Here is a 23,650-nt window from a genome sequence, read left to right as displayed (position 1 = left end):
GACTAATCTATATCGAATATAGTAGAGGCAATAGCAACTATCTCAGTCCATAATCTTTTATTCCCTTCTCCTCTACGTAGAATTATAATTATATTTAAAATTTGTCAAAAATAAAAAAATTAAAATCATTTAAAGAAATAATATTTTTTAATTATTAATTGATATAGTAACTTGTTAATATTAATGACAAAAAATAATATAGTAACTTGTTAATATTATGAAGTGAAGCCTGGGGATGACGTGAACGACATACTTTAGAGCCAGCTCGATCGAATGGCTGACGAAGGAGATTGATGAGGTGAAAGTCGAAGGGTCTTCAACTTATTTGACAGAACTACAAGCCGATTCACGAGAAACGGTGGTCCAATCTAGAATCCCGACATCGAGGCGAACCTTCGTTGGAATTTTGGTGTCTAACGGCCACCGAATATGGCGGCCGGCACGGTAGCGAGGCGGTGGTCGGTGGCGGAGTTTTTCCCCGGTTTCACGAAGGTATAGAGTGTGTTGAGAGACTTCAAGTTTTTTTTTTTTTTAAAAAAAAGCTTTAGGGTGAAAATGTTTTAAAACAAAAAATGGTAGATTAGATACTAGGACATTAATCGAACAACAGTCCCCAAACGTTTTCCGCATATTTACATGTTGGTCTCTAATTATGATTTGTTTCTAATTCATTTCGAACACAAAGCACTAATTGAGTAATTTTTCATTTTTCTGTTGTTAGTTATTTAAGCTTATAATTTTGTGGGTAAATTATGTTTAAACCATTAGATATTTCTCGTGTTTTTCTATTTTGGTCCATGCTTTCATTTTTTATTTTTGATTTCAATGTACTAATTTGTTTTTATTTCATTTCAGTCACTATTTGCCCATTATTGTGTTTTGGTTCAATTTGAGATTTTAATTGGTAAATTGTAACTTGCTCTATTCTAGTCCTATGTGTTTATATGCTGAGATGTGTTAGATTTATCCCTAGGTCCTTAGATTTAATTTTTTTTGTTTTGGCCACTGCCTTAACATGTTCATTATACAAAATAGTATGGATTAATATCTCATTTGCCTCACGTTTTTTTTTATTTTGGTCATATGTAAAGACTATTTCATTTTTAATTTAATTTTTTCAGTCTGATTTTGTAATTGTACAAAATTTTCATGTTAGGTTTAATAATTTGGAATAATTAAGTTTTAGCCCCTCTAGTTTAGGCACATTTTTACATTTAGGTCACTATTTAATTATTGAAATTGCAAGTTTAATTTTAAATTATTCTTAATTTGGTACCTATACTTTACATTCTTTTTTAATATGCTATTTATTTAATGTATATTATTTATTAAAAATCAAGGTAATGTATTTATATGAGGAATCTATGAGAAAATCTCTCGACTACAAGGGAAGTGTGTTTCAAGGATTATTCGTATAAAATAGTTCCTTTTTAAGTGGATCATAATTTAAAATATTGGTTTACATTTACAATTCTCAAATACAAAGACGACGTAGAATCAATTTGGTATCAATTATGGGCACTGTGGAGGTGTTTACGCTTTCCCACGTGTAATCGACTCCCAAACCTCGTTCTGAAATGAATTTTTGGTTCAACATAAACGGGATTAAAATTTATTTCCCTAAACCCTAAGTTTTAAAAATTAAGTTAATCCAATCACATTCTAACTGGTCAAAAAACTTAAAGGATCGTTACAATAGTATACAACCAAAAAAAATAGAAATATAATTTGAAAAGTAAAGAATATGCTAGAAAAATTCAGTAATGCCATAAATGTCATTACAAATGATTGTGATTTGTGAGGGTCCGAGTTATATGATATGACGGGGTGGTCAATGAAAATTTATTTTATGATCTTAATTTATCACGTCATCTCATCTATGATTTCAATAAATTGTATTTATTAATTTTAAAATATTTTTAAATAATTAATCACTTTTTATTTACATCAAGATATAATTAATCACTAAAATAATTTTTCGTGACCAGGTTGTTTATCGACAGCTCACTCTGTGTGGGTTTAAATGTACGGTATGTGTGAATATATTTTTTAAAACTAGCTTTTAAAATGGTAAAAGTGTTTGAATAATGCAATGGAAAAAAATTATTCGCATAGTGCAGTCGAATAATTATTTGCTTAAGTAGGGTGATTGCTACAGTGACCTCCATAGATCTCCAAGAGTATATGGCGACCTCTATAGGTCTCCAGGAGCACACGACGACCTCCATGGTCGCATGCGAGAGAAGAGCTGCAACAGCGAGGGAAGAGAAGAGTTAAGAGTTGCTGCAAAAGAAGAGGCTTTGTCGCAAGGAGCACTTGACAACTAATGAGGTCACTGTAACGAACACCCCAATTCAAGAAATAATTTGATTAGAACCCTATATGAGAATTTTTTTTCCAACGCCCTACATGGACGTGGAAGCCCTTTTAAAAGAGTGAGAAACCACCTTTTAAAAAACTTCAAAATATTACGATAAATTACACTCAACATTGTTTAATTATAGATTCCGAACACTAACATTTATGGAATAGTACATTATAAATAATTTAAAAAAATTCAGACACTATAATTATAATTATTTTAAATTATTTAAAAAGAAATTATAGATTTAATAATAAATATATTATTTTCAAAAGTTATAAATAAACTATTTAAATAAAAATATTATTGTAAACATGAATCATTAAAATTGAAATGGACGTATAATGTGGTCGGATAAAATAATATTTTGTCTCTAAATCTTATACATTCTAATAATTTTGTCATAATTCAAAATAATTGGATAAATTTAATTTTTCATATCGAAAAATTATATATATTTAATATTTTATTTAGACACTGTCAAAATAAACGAGCCCGTCGAATCAAAATAACAATTAGATATCTAAATTCTACCATGAAGTAATAAATTTATATTAAACTATTGTTATTCTAAAAAAGTAACATGAAAGTAATATAACAAACATGGGAAAAAAATTAATTTATGAGAAGAACAAAGACTAAAACGTGAAATTTTTAAATATGAAGAATTAGGTTTATTGATTTTTTTGACTAAATTAATAAATTGTTTAAATTTTGAGGATTAAAAATTGTTGAATAATCGGGTAAAGAAAACAGAAAGAACACAATAATTTTAACAAGGTTCAGCAATGTGCTTACGTCCTCGGTGTCTTAGGCGGCGCTAGAATTTTTATTCAATTCAATGTCTCACATGTTTAGGTTACATCTCCTTTCAGATACATATTTACAAAAAATAACCCTGTACCATACCGCGGGGCCGTAGCCCCCACACCCTCAACCCACATAATCATAACCCCCTCTACGAGACTTTACCGGTATATTTATGAGTCATACCTAACAAATCTCCACCTTGACGAATATTCTACCCCTTAGGAAACTAGGAAACATTCAATGTGGGTTGGGTTACCTTACTTCTTTAACAACTCGAAACATTCAACAAGTCCAAGCAATGCATGAGCTTGTCTGTCCTAACTGGCTTGGTGAACATATCAGCGACATTCTCATTAGTATGTACCTTCAGAAACAAAATCTCTCCAGATGCAACCAACTCTCTGATCTTGTGAAATCTTACATCACTATGCTTAGTTCTAGCTCGATATACATGATTCTTAGTCAGTGAATGATACTTTGATTGTCACAAAGTAATTGAACTCCACCTTGCTGAACACCCAACTCCTTCACTAAACCAGTATGCCATAAAGCTTCTTTTGCAGCTTCAGCCGCTGCCATGTATTCAACTTCAGTTGTAGATAATGCCACAACATATTGAACAGTAGACTTCCAACAAATAGGCCCTCCACCAAGAGTAAAGACATACCCTGTCGTAGATCTTCTATTATCCAAATCACCTGCATAGTCTGAATCTACATATCCTACAACCAAAGGATTATCCCGCTGACTACAAAACAATTCCATGTCCCACAATACCCTTTAAGTACCTAAAGATCCACTTTAATGCTTCCTAATGTTGCTTACCAAGTTTAGACATGTACTTATAAACTTGACTAACAACATGAGCTAAATCAGGACGAGTACATACCATTACATACATCAAGCAGCCAATAACATTAGAATATGGAACCTTTTCCATATCTCCAGCTTCCTTATTTGTCTTAGGGCACTGTTCCGATGAGAGCTTAAAGTGATTCGCCAATGGAGTGCTCACTGGTTTTGCGCTGCTCATCGCAAACATTTCTAGCATTTTCTCAACATAACCCTGTTGAGATAGCCACGGTTTCCTTGAGTCTATTTTCCTGCAAATTTCCATTCCAAGAATTTTCTTTGCAGCACCTAAATCTTTCATATCAAATTCCTGACTCAATAAAGTTTTCAAACCGATAACATCATCCATGTTCTTCGCAGCAATTAACATATCATCAACATACAGTAATAAAAAATAAAAGAACCATCATCAAGGCTTTTAACATAGACACAACAATCATACTCACATCGCTTGTAGCCAATCTTGATCATATAGGAGTCAAACCGTTTGTACAATTGTCTCGGAGACTGTTTCAACCCGTACAAAGATTTCTTCAATCTGTAAACTAAATGCTCATTTCCAGGTTGAGTGAAACCTTCAGGCTGCTGCATGTAGATTTGCTCCTCTAAATCACCATGCAAAAAAATAGTTTTAACATCCATATGCTCTAAATGTAAATCGCAACTAGCCACCAATGCAAGTACTGCTCGGATTGAAGTGTGCCTGACCACAGGAGAAAAAATTTCATCATAATCAACTCCTTTCTGCTTTGAAAAAACCCTTTTCTACCAAACGAGCCTTTAACTTCTCCCCATTTTTTTCTGTTACTGCTGGTTTCTTATTATACACCCATTTGCAACCAATAGGCTTCTTACCCTCAGGAAGGTGAACTAACTCCCATGTACGATTGTGATTCAAAGACTTTATCTCCTTAACCATGACAGTCATCCACTTGTCATTTTCCTGACTAGTAACAGCATCATGAAAAGTAACTGGATCATCACTGCTAACAGTAAGTGCAAAAGGGACCAAGTCTTCAAAACCTAATATGTTCGGAGGCTTTATATTCGTCTGTCTCAGCCTGTCTTTGGTGAGACTATAATCCTGCAAATCAAACGCAGCGGAACCACCATAATTCGGTTGAGAAGTTTCTATTTTCTCAACTGAAAAACTGCTCGAAATCTACCACTGACGTGTCTTTCTTCTGCTGCAACATGGGTTGTTCATAAAAAACAATATCTCTACTGATCACAATTTTCTTCGCAACTGGATCCCAGAACTTGAATCCTTTGACACATTTCTTGTAACCCAGAAAAATGCACTCCTTCGACTTTACATCAAGTTTGGATCTCTCATCAGCAGGTACATACACATATGCAGAACAACCAAAAATTTGTAAGTGATCAAAAGTAACATCATGACCAGTCCATACCTCTTCTGTAACTTTCCTAACCAATAATGCCCTTGGCGATCTATTGATAAGATAACACGCCATATTAACATCCTCAACCTAGAAGTGTTTGGGAAGCTCCACATTCAACCGCAAACATCTGGCTCTTTCATTCAATGACATGTTCATCCGTTCCGCAACATCATTCTGTTGTGGTGTCTTGCGCATTGTAAAATTCCTCTTAATCCCATGCTCCTTACTGAAGTTTAGAAACCGTGAATCTGTGTACTCCGTATCATTTTCAGACCGCAAACACTTGATTTTTCGTCCTGTTTGGTTTTCTACCTCAACTTTCCACAGCTTGAACTTCTCAAAAACGTCATACTTTGGTTTCAAAAAATACACCCAAACTTTCCGTGAAAAATCATCAATAAAAGTAACATAATACCTATATCCACCCAAAAACGATGTCGTGGAAGGCCCTATGCATCAGAATGCACATAATCAAGAATCCCTTCAGTTGTGTGCTTCACAGTCTTGAAACGAACTTTAGTTTGTTTACCAAGAACACAATATTTGCAAAAATCGAGCTTATAGCTTTTAATACCATGCAACAGATTTCTTTTATGTAATTCAGCCATACCACATTCACTAAGATGAGCAAGAAACATATGCCACAGTTTAATAGTATCATCACAGGACTCAACAGAATGAACTCCACCTACAACGGTACTCCCTAACAATCTGTAAATATTCCCTGCAGTCATCTTTCCTTTCATCACAGTCAAAGCTCCTTTAACAATCTGAATGGTTTCCCTATTCTCATCAGCTTTAGGGATAAAACTATTCTTGTGCAAAGTGCCCAAAGAAATTAAATTCTTCTTCAAATCTGGGATATGTCGAACACTATACATCGTCTGAACAAAACCATCATATATCTTAATTCCGACATCACCAATACCAATAATATTGCAACATCAATCATCACCCAAATAAATAGAACCAGAATTAACCGACATGTATGTTGAAAGCCATTCCCTATTTGGCGTGATGTGATAAGAACATCCATAATCAATAATCCAAGCGTCTGTCAATTGAGTCGTTGAAATAGAGAGCATATCACCCTCATTGCAATCAAAATTGTCATCCTCGACCACATTCACAGACTTAGATGAGTCATCACGCTTCTCATCAGTCTGCTTTTTCAACTTCGGATAGTCTCGCTTCATATATCCCATCTCCTTGCACTTGTAACAGTGAATTGTCTTCTTATCCCTAGATTTAGATATGAAATTTCGCTTCCCAGACTTTGCCTTCTCTGGCTTCCGTCCATGGTCTCGATTACCCTTGATATATAAGCTATCAGCTTGAGAGCTTTCCCCTGCATTCTGCTTCCACTGGTTGTGAGCCAACAAGACTGTAGTAATCTTCTCAACTTTGATAGTCTCTTTCCCATATGTAAGAGTAGTTACTATGTGTTTGTAATAGGGAGGCAACGAACACAACAGAATCATCGTCTCGACAAACCGTGAATCTGTGTACTCCGCGCCTTACCTTTAACACAATTATATTAGGAGCGGAACAGGGGCCGCGCCTTAGCTTTATCTGATATAATTATGTAAGGCGCGGTGCAGGTACCACGTCTTGTAGCTTTTCCCGGCTATAAATACCCTTCCCCCGAGTAACTCCTTACATCTCCTCTCGATTAGAAAAAAAATATTACAACAATCCGACAATCTTCTCATATTTGATTCAGAAGTTCGTGCGATTTTTCGTTAAAAGGTAATTTTGTGATAAAGTTTTTTATTATACTTATTGTTTATTATGATTATTTGAAAAATATTATACTAATTGTTGTCAATTAATTTATGTGTTTGTAAAATTAGAAAACGAAAATATTCTTCGAAATAGTTTTGCGGTATATGTAATAATATAAAATTATATTATTTAAATTATTTACGTTTATGAGTAAAAATTTTATTGTGTTATATTTTCGTTCATATATTATTTATTTAATCAGTATTGTTTCAGTTGTTTTTTTGTAGATATAATATTGTCGTACTTTTAAACTCAAAGAATGACGCGACTTTCAACTATTATTTATTATGATGGTGAAATTCGAGAAGATGAAACCGGCGTTGTTTTCGTATCAAATGAGCGTGTGAAAATATCATTGAAGAGAAACATAACTCTTGAGGAGCTGATAACGAAGATTTCGAGGAAGATTCATGTTGGAAGTAGTAGAAGAATTTCGTCGTTGCAGTACAGATTTCCAACATTATTGTTGTCATTAACTTATACAGCGTTCAAACTTTTGAACAATGCTGATGTTAAAATGATGGTTGAAGCTCAAAGTAATTATTCAGACGCCAATATTAAGATGTATGCAAATTTTATTCAAGTGCGTGTTGTTCGGGGTTAATCATTAAGCTCTCACTATGGGCTGGCTGAACAAGTTGATCAAGTTGACAGCCCGACGACAGTAATGTGTAATGATTTTAATGTCATAATGGGGAGACATTCATCCGCAACTCCTTACGATATGTACCGAGGTGGGTCGACGAACAATCTGTATGGTAACATCGCGTCCAGTTCAAGGGGAAGACATTCATCTGCAAATCCCTTTGACCTTAATATGGAGATGCCATCGACGCAACAATCTGTGCAGTTTCCATTTGACACGATGGCTTCAAGCTCCAGGGGAAGGTATTCGACTGTGAGCTTTTTCGATCTGAATGTCGATATGCCTTCCAGTTCAAGGGGAAGGCGTGCAAGTAGTAGGTTCTTCGACCTAATTGTGGAGAGCATAGAGGAACCATCATCTCCACCAGAAGAACCATTTCGTGAGCCTGGTGTGGATGGTGCTGAGACTGGACTATTCATTCACCTAGAATCACCGTAATTCAACTTCGATGATGATGATGATATGGATGAAGTTCCAGCAAATGTGACACAAACTGACCCTCCAACACACATGTATGAAACTGATTATGGTGCAATGTATGGTCCAGAATTTGCGGCTATACCTCATCTCGGTGACTATGGATATTACTCATCAATAAATAATGGTGAGTTATATTTAGGTATGGAGTTTTCAAGCAAAGAAGAAGCGATGATGGCTATAAAAAATTACAATATATGTAATTCTGTTCAATCGAGAGTCGACCGCTCCACGACAAAAAAATATGTATGCTACTGTGCCCGACGCGAAAACGGATGCAATTGAATGGTTCGCGTATCGAAGAAGAAGAAGAAAAACAACATATGGGAACTAACAGTATACAACGGTCCTCACACATGTTGTGCTGGAGGGGTCAACCAAGATCATCCCAACTTGGACTCTGAAGTGATATGCCAGGATATCATACCCATGGTAAAAGCAAGCTCTCATATAGTTGTTGTTGTGTTGATTTCAGCTATACAATCGTAGTATGGGTACACTGTCTCCTATAAAAAAGCTTGGTTGGCAAAACAAAATGTCATTATCAAACTTCATGGTGAATGAGATGCATCTTACAATGAACTTCCAGGATGGTTTAGGCTGGTGCCGAGGTTGAATCCTGGGACAATTATGGACTTCGAAACCTCCTATGCATACCATAATGATCAAGTTCTCCGCGATCGATGCCAATTCTACCGGGTTTTTTGGACTTACCCACAATGCATTAATGCTGTCAAATACTGCAAGCATGTGGTCCAGATCGACGAGACTTTCTTGTATGGAAAATACAAGCAAGTTTTATTATTGGAAGTTGTCCAAGATGACAATCACAACATTCTTCTAGTTGCTTTTGCTCTTATCGAATGAGAATATATAGATTATTGGGCTTTTTTCCTCCGAAATTTACGTGCACATGTTATCACGAGGGAAAAAATTTGTATCATTTCAGATCACGTATACCTACTATCTGAAGTTTTTAAGGTATACGAATTTGAGTTCCCCCCATAGTTAATGACAAAGACCCTGACGAGGTTCAAGATTGGCTTCCGATTGTACCAAATCCGAGTTTATTGAGGGAGTGTGGTCATCCAAAATCCAATCGAATTCATTGCGATATGGATATTCGAGAAAGATCTAGACAAGATAGAAGATGTGGACATTGTAGAAACTCAGGACACACTAGAAAAACATGTCCACTTCTGTTGTCATCAAGTAACAATTGATGAGGAAATGATGTAGTTGTTTATCAATTAATAATTATTGTACTTTAATTTGCATTTAATTCAAGTTAATGTTATTCGATAACCGCTGATGAAGATTAAAAAAATGATATAATTATACGAGATTGGATGTTGGCGTTATATTAATAAATAATTGATATTAACGATACAATAAGTATTAAATGGTAAATGATAACCAAATTACAATAACTAATATTAAATGGTAATAAACAAAATTAAGCAAAATAAATTAACAAAAAGTCCAACAAATTTATCAAAATAAATTAAAATAAATCCAACCATATTAAAGAATTAAAGTAAGCATTAAATGATAAATAATAAAAAAATTACAATAAAAAAGTCCAATAAACAACTACAATAAAAAGTACTAAATACAAAATATATTAAAAAAACAAAATCTATCGATGCATGCGACGCGAATGTGTACCGTAGGGCGGTGACTGTCGGTCTCGAGGAGGATTTCTTCGTATCACTGGTTGTGACTCCTCACTGTCATCATCATCGCCATCATCATCGTCGTCGTCATCCTGAGCAGCTAAATTTTGCTGATGAGGAGCTGATGACGATGAAGCACCTCCATAGAATAAGGACCCTGGAGGTGTATGACTGATTATCCCTCCGGCCTGCGAAAACTGGGAAAACTCATAAAACCCAGACATCGTTGAGTGTGAAAACTGTACAGGAGGTGTCTGTACTGCGGCCATGAGTGATGAGGCTGAACCCACCAAATATCCAATATATGAACCCCAAGTTGGATCTGCAAACATAGACCCATAATAACCTCCAGGAGGGGTCATATAACTCTATGAAGGTGGCGGCGACGGGGTCATAAAACCAGGTGATGGTGGCGACGGCGACATCAGGTAAGGGAATGGCGGTGGCGGCATAACATATGGTTGCAGTATGTAAGTCGCTGCAAACAGTGGCTGCTCTGAAGGTCCTGCTGGTACAGCTGAGAATGAACCGGAAGCACCTGCTCTCCGTCCATGAGTCGGGGGATAATGGTGTTGTGTCGGTGAACGTATCTGTCTACGTCGTGGAAAGGTCCACCCTCATGCATCATCGGGAAGCAGAAACGGTTTCCCGTTTCTATTGAACCAGTCATAATAACCGTCACTAACCATCAAAAGATGATAAAAAATGGGCTCTCTACGGGGAATACACCGATGTCGATCCTCCCACAACATGACCCACTCATGATGCCTCACCAGCCAATCTGTATCGGTCTTGCCGTGACTATCTGTACTATGTAACTCATCCATATTGCGAGGTGCTTCCAGAATTGGTTGAAAACAACCAAATTATTGGAGCACGCGATCAGTAGAGTGCCACTCGACGGTCGTATAACAGATGAAAGGGACCATCACCATCAAAACATCTAATGGGCCCCTCAACTCAAGTGGGATCACCGTCCTCACATCATCATTATAATATGACACCCATTCAAACTAAAACAAATATATATAATTTTTATCAAAATAATAATATAATTATATAACTATAATCTAAAATCGATGTTAAACATTAAAATTCATACATTTGTGACAGCCTTCTGATCGATGAACACCCTAATTTTTTCTGAATCATCAGGTAGCTCCTGATGATTTTTCCTATCAGTCGACCACCTATTCAAGATTTTTTTATTATACGTTATATAAAATGATTAATATACGCAATCAGTTTTATAATTACCTCAAGAGTAGCGGGAAATACGAATGGATTCTTCACAAGGGGACATAAAAAGGGCAATCGATACCATGCTCAAGATTGCAGTAGGAGGAGACATCCGCTGATAGCATTACGTCTGTAGTCAGTGGCTCGACACATCTCCCTGTACAAAAAAGCCAAAACTGCCGAGCCCCAACTGAGTGATCCGGCCAGACGAAAGTCGACAAGATGTCGCAACCATATACAGTGAACTTGGTTGCGCGATTTGTCCGACATCAACAACCCTCCTATCAGCTGTAGTATACATGCCCGTGCATACATTTTAACTTCATCATCTGACACGTCCTCGCTCAACTCCCGAAAATTGGCATCTAACCAATTTAAAGGTATCCGACCACCGTTAAAACTTTCCTGGACACGTCCTAGATTATCCTGACACAAAGCAGTCCAGGAACCCTGCGTGATCCCCGATATCATATCTCCATCCACCGAAAGCCCCAGGTGCATAGCAACATCCTCAAGTGTAATCGTGCACTCTCCGCACGAAAGATGGAATGTGTGGGTCTTCGGCCTCCACCGCTCTACTAAGGCAGAAATAAGGTCTGGTTCTATCTTACAGTGACCCTGATATCTACCTATGTAACCGAATCCATCCTCTACTAAATACGGCAAGACACTGCTAGGTATCACTAACTTAAGATTCCTAATGAATGGATCTAATACACGAATTTTCTCCTAAAATTAAATAATTACAAAAATTAATTCTTAATCTAATAATCATGCATTAAATAAATCAACAAATAATTACTAATAATTTAAATTAAATTAAAACGTTAAAATGTTACCGTATCAGCAAAGTGTCGAGATATATGATTTCTATCCAAGCGAAGTAGACCGTCTTCCATTTTATTTCTGCAAAAAATTAATTAAATAAAATATTAAAAAATTAAATACTTAAATAAATTAAATACAAAATATTAAAAATATAATAAAATATACCTTAGACAGAGATTATAAGAGTATTTGAGAGAAGTTGAGAGAATTTGGTGTGATGAAAGTGATTGAGGATGAGAGTATTTATAGGGAGGGATGGGGGGTGAAACGTCGGGGTAGGTGGGTAATTATACCCAAGGCGCGTCGCAGGGGGCGTGCCTTACTGGCGCGTGGCAGATTATGGGGTAAGGTGCGGCCCCTGCACCGCGCTATACCCCCTGTGCACATGTGTATATCATGTCAGTATAAGGCGCTCTTCAGGGGGCGCGCTTTACCCCACGTGATAGCAAATTAGTGTAAAGCGCGTTGTAGGAACTGTGTCTTTCTGAAAAGGGTGTTAGATCAGAAAATATAGTCTTAACAGTGTCTAATCAGGAAATATAATGTGATATATCGAGAAAATCACTAAGTAATTATTCTCGTCTAATATTTAATAGCTAATGATTTATTTATAATTATATTTTAATTGAGTGATATATATATTGCATCGTTATGTTGAGTGTGGACTTCATTCAGCCGTATATCATTTGAATCGATTTTAGCCACCCAAATTTTAAATATATTTTTCCTTAAATTTTGTTTTATTTTATATGGTAAATATATAATTTGATATTTAAATTTGGTTTTATCGTTCATTTTAACATTTGAATTTAATTTTTTTATTCAAATTAATATTTTTGTTTAATATATTGACTTAAATAGAATTTTATAATTTTTAATCAAGAAATTAAGTTTAGATATCAGTATATCTAAAAAGACAAATCAGATGCTTAATTGGACTAAAAAAATTAAATATCAAATAGAATCTTGATGTTAAATTCGAATGTCAAATTAGATAAAAAAATACTTAGTTATAAAATTAAATCATGAAATTAAATTCATATTTCCTATTTGATACTAGTCGATATCAACATAAAAGATTTTAATTTAGCCGCCTTGATTTTTTTAGGAAAAAGAATCTTAATTTATGTGGACAAAATTTATAATCCCTTAAATGGCCTACGAACAAAAATTATGTAATAAATCATTTTTTAAAACATTTACGAAATATAATATTAGAAATAAACGAATATAACAGTTAAAAGAGGTTGAAAATAAATATTTAAGCTCATATAATATAAAATTTGAGACTACACTTCCAACAACCAAATCAATCCTACGTTTAGATAACCTAAAAATGAAAGACAAAAACAGAGTGAGCTATAAAACTCATTGTGTCCTCTAAGTGCAATCAAATAATAATATTAGAACAAAAATAATTCAAGCACGATGCACTAAATAGCATAATAATTGTTCAATAATAAAATCCAGATATTTTAGCATCAAAATATCACAATAGATGTTCATAACCTTACTTTTCGTTTCGGACTAACAGGATGCGTATGTTACCTTTTGTAAGGGAATCCGACTAAAAAATAGGATGTGGACGCTACCCTCCAAAGAGAAACCCCAACAGAAGACAGAAATCAGGATGGAGACGTTATCATTCGAAAAAGAACTCAAATAGAAAAAAAAATCAGGAAACAAGATGGGGACGTTACCCTCCGAAGAAGATCCCAAACAAAAAACAAACAATTACACCAAAGCACGGATCATGTACAATATAACATTACTCAGTAATCAGGCTTGCATTTCCATTATTGACTTTCAAAAAGTAAAGTTTTAAACTTTGACCATGATTATTTTAAATATTTTAAACAATTAAATTTTATAAAATATTTATTTAAAAACTTCATTATTTGTTTATTTGCCAAAGTTGGCGTATGAATTACACGAACATTTGATAGGATAATTGCAGGCTTCGATTTGTTTTGGGAAGGCAATGTTGTGATGAAGCGTCGTAATTAACCATAAAAACAGATTCATCTCCGGACGATTAACTTCTAAATTTATTTTGCGAGATCGAGAGCTCTTACGATTCGAAGCCCTTCATCCCTTAATTCGCCCCCCAAAACAAATTAGAATAAGGCCATATACATATATGACGTTGATATTACCTTTATTTGCTGCTAGTTTCAAACAATGTAGTTTGAACTCTGAATTTCTTCCACTAAAATAATTAAACATGCATTCTCTATATAAAGCTTCATGATTATTAACAGTAAGGCATCTTTTGTGAAACATCTTCTCGGCTTGATTCCACGCACGACGCCAAAATTTTTCATTAAAAAGTTCTGAAAAATGTAATTCTAATCCGTAGTTTCATGAAAACTCTTGAAAATTAACCGCTTGTTGATGAAATCGACGATAGAATTAAAAGCAACATGTACAATAATTTTTTATAACACTTCTATCTCGAATAATTTGACAATGTTAAAATATATTTTCTTTACCATTTTGGTTTGAAATAGGTTTAAGAAACCTTCCAAAATGGGCCCTTATTTATAACAATCCTTGCATCATTCTCGAAGAGGGGAATCGATGGAACTCATGTTTCCCAATATGCAAGGTTTGTTGAAAAGGCACAACGCTTTAAAATGAATAATATCCAATGTTTCATATAGTAACTCACGTTATACAGTATGTGAGATACGTTAAATTTGACTCAAATAAAATCTAACGTGACATAATTGACCTCGTTACTTGCAAAACACGAGACCTTTATTCATAAAATAATCATATTATTATTTTGAAAAACCCCCATAAAATCAATTTACGTGAGCGTATGAGACCGTCTTGGTAACCTCCCCATATCTATCACAAGTTTTGCGTGAGCGTTCTGGAGTGATGTCTTATTTCTGACAGAGGCACATCGATCAGATACACAATCGAGCGTATGGGACCATTTTGGCAAGCTCCACATATTTATCACTGACATTGTTTATGCCATACTACTGCAAATTATTTGAAAAAGTTTAAGAACAAAGATGAACACTTAATGGTGTTTTGAATGAGCATGTCTTTTACTTTTTTAGGATTTAGATATCTTTTCATTTATTATTTATAATTAAATGTTTTATTTTAATGGACAGGCCACAAACATTACGTATGTGAGGTTGATGAGTTGTATCAAAAATTGAGACATAAGAATCAAGAAGGCTATAACTACCTTGCTAAAATACCGAGGGAGAAATGACTTATATCATTTAATGGGGATAGACGATATGGTTACATGACAACGAACTTGGTTGAGGCGATCAATTCATTACTGAAGGGAGTGCTACATTTGCCTATCATTTCCGTTGTCAAAGCTACATATTATCAGTTTGCAACCTATTTGTAACATTGGGAAGGCAAGCAGTTGACTGGATTGCATGTGGCCACAGAATCTACCTATACCTCCAAAAAAATTGAAAACCTTTCTACAACAGTAAAACGTGATGAATGCGAAATGTGTCTCACGCAAACAATATAAATTTCGTGTTTCAGATTATTCAAGGCCATTTGAAGGCATCAAACACAATGCATAAGTTGTTAATCTACGTGATAGAACATGCGATTGCGGAGTATTCCAAACATTCAAATACCCGTGTTTACACGCCATTGCTAATTGTTCTTATGTACGGATTGACTACATGCAATTTGTTAATCCCATATACTTACCTGAAACATTATTCAATGTGTATCAGTACGAGTCTCGTTCTTTTGGAAACGAAAGGGATCTAGATGAAGTTGATGACGAGTCTATAATACTACCATATTTTACACTACAATGCCAAAAAAAGGTCGTTCACGTTCAATGAGGATTTACTATGATGAGTATTTGGTCGAACATTGAGAAAGAATCGGACATCCAAAGCTATGCAATATTTGTAGGAATCTCGGACACTCCAAGAACAAATGTCTTAATCGATCATGCCCTCATATCGATTAGTTTGTTTTAAACGAATACATTTTTATGTTTCAATTGTATAATCGAATCGAATATAATGGCTAAATTTGTTTAAATTATTAATTAAGTTTTAATTATTAATTTGTTTAAGTTATCATTCAACAATATGATTTTTACCCTGCCTCGAACATGCCTATCAAGCCATGTTAGCATATTCTTCATGTAAAAAACCAAGCTTTGAAATCATTTTGAACGTGATTTTTATCCGATTTTAATGTCTCGTGCGTGTCGATATTACTCTTAATTGAAATATAAGTTACAATACTACGCCTATAATCTTATAAATTACGAGATTTTTCAAATTAACTACCCAAAAAAACCCCTCGAATATGTATGTCATACCATTTTAGCATTTTCTTCATGCACAAAACAAGCTTTGGAACCATTTTTACGCGATTTTTAACTCGCTTACAATATCTCGTATGTCTTGATATTGACTTCAACTTAAAGATAAATTTAAATAATATATCTCTAATCTTATAAATTACGAAAAATTTGAGATTAAATACTCGAACATGCCTATAAGCACTTGTGATTTGGGCTGAAAAACTAAATACCTCGCGTATTGGAAAACACGAGGTATGTTAAATATCACATGCGATAAATTTCTCGGGACATTTCAATATCTCGTGAACCTCGCGTTCTACACAACGTGAGGTCATTAATACTAATATTAAATTACATTCTCTGAAAAATGTTTCCACGTTGGACGTACCTCACGACATGTACAAAGTGAGGCCTTTCCTCTCGCTGCTTAGACGTGAATTAGTCCTATGTGTACAGTTTAGGGTATTTTTCTAACAAATCTAGTGTGGTGATACTTCTCCAAAAGAATACTTGGGGGTTATATATAATAACGTCTTTTTTTTTGTTGATATTTGTCTTAACATCTTATCTTATATCAAGGACGTTGACTTCTTGTGCGAACCTTTAATTGGGTAAGATTTTTGTGAAGAGTATAAAATATATCTTATTAATATAAGGTTGAAAATGACATAAATAAGTTGTAAATAAAAATCTCATTAAAAATATAACTTTTTAGGTTATATATATTAACATTATTTTTTATCACATATTCGGTTGTAGCTAAAATCATTATAAATTTTATAATTTTTTTATTGTAAACTCTAAAAACCACCGTAAAGCTTGTGGTCCTAAGAAGGCAGAGTTAAAAGCTTGTGGTCCTAAGAAGGCAGAGTTAAAAGCTTGTGGTCCTAAGAAGGCAGAGTTAAAAGCTTGTGGTTCTAAGAAGGCAGAGTTAAAAGCTTGTGGTCCTAAGAAGGCAGAGTTAAAAGCTTGTGGTCCTAAGAAGGCAGAGTTAAAAGCTTGTGGTGCTAAAAAGACGGAGAAAAGTTTCAACACGACAAAACTTTTAGTATCCCTCGCAACAACATACATTAATCCCACAAATATCTAGTCAATTCATGTAGTTGTATCTTCAATCAGCCTTATTATATTGAAAGGATTGTTTTTTTAAAATAATGAAATGCTTGAATTCAATGATGAATAGTTGTGTCATGTATTATAATTTAATTGATTATTATAATATTTTATTGATATAAAGTATTCATTTAAGATTTATTTTAGAATTAAAATATTAATTTAAGATAACAAATTTAAATCAGTTTGAGGAAAGTTGGGAAGTTGAAGTGTTTGTACTATGGATGTAAATTTGGTCCAATTTAATAGTTAAACTTAATTTAAGATTTAATTTTATACATACTTTTTTAGTCCAATTAGACAATTGACTTATCTTTTTGAGTAAATTAATATGTGAACTTAATTTATTGATTCAACCTGATGAAAATTTTATAAATATTTATTTTGAACTAATACGTCAATTTAAGATGCTAATTTAAATAAAAAAAACTAAATTTAAATATCATAATAAATCTTGAGGCCGAGTTGAAGTGTCAAATTATATATTAGAATAAAATACAATTTAAGAGAAAATATATTAAAAAATGGGTGGATAAAATAGATTAAAATGAGATAAGAGAATGAAGTACCACATATGTTTTTTTTTTTTAAAGAAGGTTACTTTGTATTATTTGATCACAAAATACTCCACCTCACAAACCTCTTTAAAAAATTTCTCTAAATCTATATAGAGGAAAAAGAGTGCATCTTGAGGTGGATAATATCAAACAACATATATCCTATAACACCAAGACCGAAAACACCCCAACCAAGAACAACTCCTGAAGACCCAACCAAAGGAAACAAACTTTAATACAACTATCATCCCCCTTAAGTATTAAACAAATTAACATGCGTGCAACCAAGCAGAAGCTAGAACAGCACTGCAACCTCAGCTCTTGATCAAAATGAACCCTGTGCATATCTATGAGAATAGATACTGGAAAGCACAAAAGCAGAACACTTACCACTAATCAGTAAAGAATGATAGAATCCGGACTTCGAACGAAGTCTTGAACATGTGGAATAGCGATGGCCATAATATATCTGCAGTAAAACACTGTTATATATCTGATCCACATTGTAAAACACACCACTGAAGGCGCGTAATTGATGAGATAATTTGTACCAGTGACATAACAGTCTACATATAAATGACAATATAATAAAGGGACGTAATTGAAATTCTGAAAAAGTTGATGATTAAATTGTTTTTTTAAATAGGGAAATGTAGTTTTTTTAAACTAAAAATTATAAAAAAAATAAAATAAATGAAAAACCTTTAAAAAGTTAAAAATACTTTAAAAGTATTTAGAATTTTAAAAAATTATAAAATATTAAATATAAAAAATGAAAAATACTTAAAAGTATTTAATATTATAAATTTTTAAATATATATATTAAAAATAATAAAATATTATAAAATTCAAATAAAGGGAACAGAGAACATCTCTTTTCAAAATAAAGAGAATATAGAGAAAAGAATCTAAAAAAAAGATGTTTGAAGTCTTCCAAAAACCCCATTAGAATTATTGTTAATTTTTAAGATTTGGGGTTTAAGTATTAAAAATATTAGAGATTGAGTATTTAATATCAATGATTAAAATTTATCTTTAAATAAATATTAAACAGAGTTTGTTTTTATTTAAGAGATCACTAATTAAATTAAAGCTTGAATTTATATATTTTTTTCATTTTTACTAACAAATCTTATTATTTTTTCATGGTATAAGCGTTATAGGCTATTAACTTTTCTCCACATGTAATAAACCTGGGTTCTGTTTTCTCTAGTAAGTAGACCGACTTTGTTATTTTAATTTTATTAAATTGACAAATTTTGGGTGAAACATCACTTTAAAAGAGGATTTGTCTCTCTTTTTAAGACGTTTTGCCATGATTATGTTATTCTAATCCATGAAAATAGGTAAGAACAAACCACATTGAATCTTATCTCTGATATATGTGTTTGGTTTAAATTGATCTTATTATGTCTTGTTTTCGCTCACAAATTCTTTAATGGAAACCATTAGAGATCTTCTCCCTTCCATGTAAAGGAAGAGCATGTGTGTCCACATAAACATAATCTTGTTTTTATGGTTCTATTTAAAGTAAGAGCTGTAATAGACAATTTCAGCCCCATTTCAACATATTTGGACTTTATTCATCAGTGGCCAGCCAGTACAAAGTGGTTGATGATTCTTTTCAGGACCATATTATCGTTGATGCCTTTCTTCCTTCCTTTTATGGCCTGTTAATGAAGTCGGAGAGACGAACTCAACTTTCCGAGAATGGATTTTTAATAAGAAATATATAAAGAAATCTAAATATGTCGCACTTATAAATTTTTAGAAGGGCGGCTTGAAAAGGCTAATAGCAAGGAGAAGGAAGGCGTGGAGTTATGAGAAGTTGAAGGGGAGTGGCTTTCAAGTTCGTCATTCCAAGGCTTTCACTCATATCAACTGCTTCGTCCAATGGCGTCTTCAGCTCGAATCCTTGCACCACACTAGCCAGTACGAATTCCAATACTTGAACCGCAAACGAACTCCGGGGCACATTCTCCGACCACTCCCGAATGGAATCAGCTCGAAGTTCTGGCCTCTAAAATCAAATCTTTGTGGGTTGATAGGAACCTTTGGGGCCGAAATTCACAAGGATCTGACCACACTCGTGGGTCGCGATGAATTTTAGAAATATTGATGAACAATCGGGTTCCTGCGGGAATGTGGTAGCCACTAACCGTGCAGTCTTCCATGGATTCATGGGGCACCCCAAGTGGTCCGGCGGGATATAAACGCAGTGTTTCTTTTATGATTGCTTTAAGATAGACCAACTCTTAATGTCGATTCTTGGACCAGTCTGTCTTTCCGACATGAATGTCTAACTCTTCCCGTAACTTCCTCAGTTCATCCTTGTGTTGAGTAGTAAAGACATAGCCCATGTCAGTGCCACCATTGTTGTATCTGAAGCTGCTAAGGTCAGACCCTGCGATATTAACGAAATCCATGTCAGAAATAGTTGAAAATGTTTCAAAATTCTTGCAACTATAATTAATATACGAACCAGGCAGGTGGCTTTGTTGATGGTATCGGCATCATGTTTCTCAGTCTCAATGCCCATTGAAAGCATAACATCCATGAAATCTTCGTTGGATGTAAGAGTTGATGATCTCTTTCGCTTGTGATCTTGTAACCATCCCTGGCTACTTGGTCTAGTTCTTTTCTTACTTTCATGATCAGCCTCTCGTCTCCCCCGATATCCAACCATCTAAATATGGCAGCGCATCTGATATCCCAATTTCCCACTCAGTTCAAGAACTCCTGCAACGCTTTCTTCATGTCTCACTCTCTGCATCATTTCCCGAAATCGGAATCCGTTGCCCTACTATCATCCTCAGAATCACGTTAAGAGTTGTATTCTCAAACCATTTCTTCATATCCACTAAAACGTTGTCGGCTCCATCTTTCTTCTCGTCCCATAGCTGATATAACTCTTTCAGCGAGGTTTTGATCTCGGATTCTCGGACATGTCTGAGTCGTTCGAGGCGGTAGTTGGAGAGGAGCTCAATAGTGGAGATTTTGCGCAGTTGACGCCATTCATTTCCGTATGGGGCGAACCCAAACATGGCGTGGTTGTAACTCAAGAGCTTCATGGCAAGCGTGGAAGGACGACAGGCAAAGGCTTTGTCGTTGATGGTTAAGCACTCTTTGGCAGTTTCATGGTCGCTGACAATCAAAGCTCTGTGAACACCCATCTTGATGGTGAAGATTGGCCCGTGTTTATCAGCCATTTCGCTGAGGATTATGTGGGCTGATTTGGGTCCTCTTAGGAGGTGGAGATGGCCGATTACAGGCCATGAATTTCCAGCTTCTGGTGCTTCCCCCTTTCTCTTCAACACCTTCGAAGTGTTCTTGAATATCCATATAAACGAGGAAAGAAAGATTATTGAAGCGAAAATGGTTGAAGTTGATGAAAGTGAATGAAAAATATCCATCTCATAGGTGAGGTTCTGTTTCGATAAATCTTTAAGGAAGGATTCAGTAATGGAAGCTAAATATAGAAAAAAAAATACAGTTAAGGCTGAAAATGATGGCGAATCTACCTACATATACAATTTAAAAATCATTTATAAATGTAATATTTTTTATAATCACTCGAATATAATCTATTAATCGACTAATCTATATCGAATATAGTAGAGGCAATGACAACTCTCCCAACCCAGTTTACTCTATTCGCAATAGCGAGGATTCAAACTTTTGATCTTATTTTAGGGATCTAGTGTCTCATCCCACTAGACCAGTGAATTCCAAACCTACTAAGAGCATTCTTCTTAACTCCCCTAATCTCTTATTCCCTTCTCCTCTACGTACAATTATGATTAGATTTAAAATTTGACAAAAATAAAAAATTAAAATCATTTAAATAAAAAATATTTTTAAATTATAAATTGATATAGTATCTTGATATAGTATCTTGTTAAAGGGTGTAACACATTAAAATAATTATAAAATAAAATATTAGACATATATTTTAATCAAATTTAAAAAATAAAATAAAAATATATAATTTAACATTTATTTTACAATTAAACCTTAATTTTATTATTAAAAATTGCTATAACATTGTTCAAGTTTAATTATCTAAATTAATTTTTATGTATTCTTTTACCCGATGTTCTTTTATCATTATTATTCTCGTTCCATTCATTCTTTATCCATTATTATGATATCACAACACTAAAAATTATATCGACAACTAGTTGATCTAGTGGGATAAGATACTAGATTCCTTAAGCAAGGTCAAGAGTTTGAATTCTAGCGATTGCACATGGAGTAAATTGGATTGGGAGGGTTGTTCTTGCCTCTGCGCTACCCATACAGATTAGTCGATTAATATATTGGATATCGTTATATAAAAAAAATCACATAACATTTTTTTATTGTACCACACGATAAAAGAATAATTAAAATTATAAAATTTTAAAAGAATATAAAAATACATATCAATATAAAATATTTTTGAAAATAATCTAAAATTCTAAAATATATTGAGATTTTTAAATGTTTTAAAATTTTTAAAAATGAAAGATTTCAAAACTTTAACAATGAAAAACATTTTAAAATAATGTGATTTTTTAAATATTTATATTTTTTATTTTTCATCATAGAAATTTAAGTGAAAATTGAAATGGCGTTAGATGCCTTAATGTATACAAATATTTTAGATATTTAACATCTTCATTTTTGGGCGTTATTATATAAAAAAACTCCTAAAATCATTTTTTTGGAGAAGTATTCCCATGCCAAATTTATTAGAAAAATATCCTCAAACTACACACGTAGAATTAATTCACGTCCTACGAAACACATGAAAAGGCCTCGCTTTGGACAGGACGCGAGGTACGTCCAACGTGGACACATTTTTCACAGAACACAATTTAATATTGGTATTAATGAACTCACGCTACGCAGAACGTAAGGTCCCTGATATATTGAAACGTCTCGAGAAATTTATCACGAGTGGTATTCAACATACCTCGCGTTTTTCAATACACGAGGTATGTATTCCTTTTTGAATTAAATTTAATCATTTTATTTTTATTTCATAATATTTAATAAAATAACATAACCTCTATGTTATATAATATTTGAACATAACATTTTTATTACATAATATTTAATAAAATAACATAAAAACTAGATTGTTATAAATAGATGAAACTAATTATAAACATAATCTCTATGTAAAATGTTACAAAACAAAATTGCTTCATGGTTCCAAAAACAATAAGCATAACAAGTACATAGATTGTTATAGTTTATTTGCCAAAGTTGGTGGTATGAATTACACAAACTATTGGTTGAACAGTTGCAGGCTTCGATTTGTTTTGGTAAGGCAATGTTGTGACGATGAGCCTTCATTAACCATAAAAATGGATTCATCTCTGAAAGATTAACTTCTAAATTTATTTTTGCGAGATCGAGAGCTCTTACGTTTCGAAGTCCTTCATCCCTTAATTCGCCCCCAGAACAAATTAGAATAAGGCCATAGGCATATATGACGTTGATATTACCTTTATTTGCTGCTTGTTTCAAACAATATAGTCTGAACTTTGAATTTCTTCCACTAAAATAATTAAACATGCCTTCTCTATATAAAGCT

General features: G+C 33.8%; 1 pseudogene; it reads right to left on the bottom strand.

Moving 5' to 3' along the window:
- Nucleotides 1–88: 88 nt before the first annotated feature.
- On the bottom strand, nt 89–21,496 carry LOC120126526 (annotated as a pseudogene).
- Nucleotides 21,497–23,650: the final 2,154 nt, after the last annotated feature.

The sequence above is a fragment of the Hibiscus syriacus genome, unplaced genomic scaffold (genome assembly GCF_006381635.1).
Source record: "Hibiscus syriacus cultivar Baekdansim isolate YM2019G1 unplaced genomic scaffold, ASM638163v2 tig00110458_pilon, whole genome shotgun sequence".
NCBI lineage: Eukaryota > Viridiplantae > Streptophyta > Magnoliopsida > Malvales > Malvaceae > Hibiscus > Hibiscus syriacus.
Note: the sequence above shows the minus strand (reverse complement) of the source record. Positions and strands in the feature narration are given on the sequence as shown.